The sequence below is a fragment of the Gavialis gangeticus genome, unplaced genomic scaffold (genome assembly GCF_001723915.1).
Source record: "Gavialis gangeticus isolate Ggan-Ray unplaced genomic scaffold, GavGan_comp1, whole genome shotgun sequence".
In the NCBI taxonomy this organism is placed as follows: domain Eukaryota; kingdom Metazoa; phylum Chordata; order Crocodylia; family Gavialidae; genus Gavialis; species Gavialis gangeticus.
The window spans coordinates 63,906,362-63,910,561 of NW_017728995.1; positions in this window are offsets into that span (position 1 = coordinate 63,906,362).

Here is a 4,200-nt window from a genome sequence, read left to right on the forward strand (position 1 = left end):
TATATATATATGTTGGTTCCACATGCATGATCACACCTTCTGGAATCAAAAGATACAGGTTTTTTCCAACCAATATACAATCCTGGCCAAAATGGCTGTAGATTTAAGCCCATTATGATCCTTGCTCAGGTGGAATTCCCTGCTGTTGAGGCATGGTGCTTCTGTGGGTGTAATCCTTGGTACCAGACTTTCAACTAAGACCTTGCTTGTCTGTGGTGATTAACTGTCTGCCTGAGTAAAACTCCTGCATGACAGTTATGGAATTGATATGTAATGTTATGGATACTGAGATGCAACTGTTATAGGAATGCTGTGTATGTGACCTGGTCAGTAAGGAGGGAAGGTATAGTATGTTGTATTAGAATTTCCCATATGACTGAACTGATATACCTTAATTGGTGACTGTACAAGTAGGAAATCAACACAATAGATCCAGACAAGGACACTACATCCACACTTGAAAGACAGGCTGTTAGAGGCTGGAGCTGGGACTCCTGAAGTTAAAAGGTTGCAAGCCTTTCCCACCAAAGCTAAGGAAAATCCTAAAATTAATGCTTTTCTGGGGTAGAAAGAGATGTCATTTGTCAGGAGGTGTTGAGGGAGCAACTTGTTGAGACTCTGCCCAAGGAACTGAAAAAAATGGAGGCTTCTCTGATCCAGGGAACAGGAAGCTTTAGGGAAGAAGTAGTTAAGCGCGCTGAAGCACTGCCTCATTTTCTCTCTAATGCTGTTGTTCCAAATACATATTGTGTCAAATTACAAGTGTCACTATCCCACTGGGAAAAGAATTGCAAGGTTGAGACATAAATTAGAAATGCTGAGGTAAATCAGACTTGATAAAGTAACAATAAAATCTTTATAGCACCCCAAAGCTTTATATATATGGTGGGTGTGGTCTGAGAGCAGAGTTATGTATGATGCCACCTGGAGAGATGACTTGAAGCCTGAGACCTATAGGTGGGTTGTGCAGATAACAGTGAAATGGAGCACTTCCCACTGTTGCTTCCAATGAAAAGAACAGTGAGAGTCTACTGCCAAATGGTGAATGGTTTTTAAAATATGGAAACAAGTCCAACTGGGGAAATTACAGAGGGATCACCTTGCTATCCACCACAGGAAAGATCATTGTGAAAACCTTCCTTAACCATCTCCTTCCACTTGCTGAAGAACTGCTCCTGGAATCTCAGTGTGGGTTTAGGGCATCAAGAGGCACAGCTGACACACTCTTCACTGCTCGCCAGCTACAGGAAAAATGTCGGGAACATAAAACTCTTTACATGGCCTTCTTTGACCTCACAAAAGTCTTTGACTCTGTCAACCAAAAAGCACTGTGGAGGATTCTTCTGAAGTACAATGCCCACCAAAATCCATCATCATTCTTTGCCTGCTCCATAATATAGGAGCAAAACAAGCAAAGGATTGCCAGTGATAAGGCCATGGTGCTGAACTTGGTTCCCAGTTCAGCAAGATACTTGGGTAAGTACATCTCCACCATTGACTTCAATGGAACTTAAGCTGAACAGGAAACAGAGATGGATTTAAATGCATGCTTGGTTTATAAAGGGAGCTTGGTGTATGAAGGCAGCTCTATTCATGCTCAGCTCTGAAGAGTAGGCAGGACAAGACTGTATGGCACTTGTGCAAAGATGGGTTTGTTCCTAGAACTTCCATTTGGGGGACCCAGGCAGAACGTCTGATGTCTAATCATCAGGCATAGCTGTATTTTCCAAGTCTCTAGTTGTTCCTTACATTTTCAATAAGTTACATATTTTACAATCATGGTGAAAAGGCCCTGAAACTTTCTGCTGACTTTTTTTGGTTTTATTTTGTATATCACATTTCGGTGTGCTTTATCATAATCTAGTAGTCAGTATTCTAAAGAAGAGCTAAAGAAGCATCTAAAATAGTCTCTTAGAGTCAACTCATTGTCAACTCATTGATGATAAATTAGCCTGAGTTATATATCATAGCCATAGACAAACATCAGTACCAAAATTTCAACCTGTTTCAGCCACAGATTTATAAATAGCTCATAAATGCCTCTGTTTCCCAAAGGCAAGGATTTTCTGTGGGATTTTTAATAGACCAACTGTATACACAGGGGAGTTAATACCCAAAAACTTGCCAGGTCCAATGAGGGGCACTTGATGCCTGAAAGCGTGTCCAACAACTTTCCCAACTATGCAGCTGGTCCAATAAAAAATATGACCGAAAATCCTTGCCCCTTGGATGTTTCCTGGACCGTCATGGCTGCAATGCCACTCCAACCCTATTTCCCAATTCACAGAATAAACTTTAAACAGAGTGTATACTATGTTTGTGATTGTTGCTAAGCTCTGTGTAGATGCATGAGGTAATGTTTCTAGAGTTACTAAACTTCCATGAAAAAGGGAAAACCAGAAGCAGACTTTTTAGAAGAGAAAATATCAAATGAAACAAATGGCATAAATGATATATATGATGCTTTGGGGTGCTCTAAAGATGTTATTGTTACTTGTTTGGGAAGACCTGCATAACTCTCCAGGGCTCCACAACTTGTGAGTAATATAGTCATTTCAAAATCCAGCATATTTATTGGCAATTCAGTTCAGACTGAGATCTCACTTCTTTCTAAGCCCTTTATAAATTTTTAGCCAACATTTAGCCAGAGGCAACTTAATTTTTTTTTTATTACACTTTAATCCAAATAATATTTTATACAAAAATATGTAATTTTGGTAACTTTTTGAGGAGGAAAATCTGACTTGGTTTTTTAAAAAAATAATTAGTCATAACTATATTTTAATAATCTGTGCAAATGCATGGAAATTGCAGAGCATGGAAATAATTATAGAAAATAGAATATTTAGGAGTAGTAGTAATTTGGGCATAATTATGAAGTATGCATTGTGTTATGATTTCTGCTCCGTTTCTGTGCTAAGTATTTACAGGGCTGTAATGTCCAAGCACTTCACAGTGTTTAATATATACTCCTGTGACATGGGGGGATGCTTTGAGTATCCGTGCCTCAGTTTCTTGTCTGTAAATCAGCGGTAAGTGAGTGATCAAGTCATCCCAAAGATGTCTGGCAGAGCAGGGGAGTTACACATAATACCCTAATCACCAGAATATCCATCCTCTGCAATAGGAAGAAACGGCAAAAGAGGATTTGAAAGGTGTTTTATTTAGGAAGATGCTGCCTCAGCAAAGTGATTAAACACTCTGAGCACTAACTAGAACAGCCACTAAGGAACACCCTGCAGCTGCCTACCCATAAGTGTCTTGCAGCATCCTCTCAACGTGGCAGCACTGACCTGCACCTGGTGCAGGGTATTGCAAGGGATGGACTGTGGGGTCAGATCCAGTCAGAAAATTCCCATATTCCTTACTTATCTTTTACCCACGTTAGGTGACAACAGTATTGTAACCATGATCCCTAGCAGGGCGTTTGTCCAGCATGGGCCTCAGGGATAACTTAGCTGAGAACTCAGGCGACTGATAGGAAGGGTATGGGGGGGGAGCATGTGCTCCCCCTGAGACTGGCCCCCAACTCAGCACTACTCAGGATGGGGTGGTTTTTTGCTGTGGGGGGGGGGCACAAAGCCATGACACAGAAGTACAGGAGTGGATATGGGGCTTTTGGCCTGCCCCTGGGGCCGCCCACAAATTGTGCCCCCCAGACTGAGGGAGCACCAGTCACCCCGGCTGAGAAACAGCTTTCTGTCAACCCAGTACCATCATACCCTGACTCCTGGTGGCCCCGGGGAAACTTTAATATCAGGCCCCCCCTTTGCCAGAGATAATGATAATAATAATCAAGCAATGGGGAAAAAAATACCATTTTCAGGCCCCAGGGGCAGCCGCCCAGTTTGCGTATGTCCGTGTCAACCTCACATCTGTCACCTTTAGCCTTTGCCTCGGCTCCACCACCTGCTCCCATCACTTTTAAACGGATCACTGACAAATATTACAAGATCGACGTGGTATGTTTTAGTGACCTGCTTTATATTGGGTGTGACACTGTCCTCTCTTATCTCCAGGTACCTGCGTGTTTCTCTGGTCACCTCCGCCCTTCCCAAGTGAAAAGCAGAGCTTGATCACCACCTCCCTCGCACGTCCTGCCCGCAAGCCTCTTCTGGCACGTCAGGACGAAAGCCAGGCGCCGTGACGTCACGGGCAGGGACAGTTACATCACGTCAAAAAAAACAAGCAAGTAGAAGC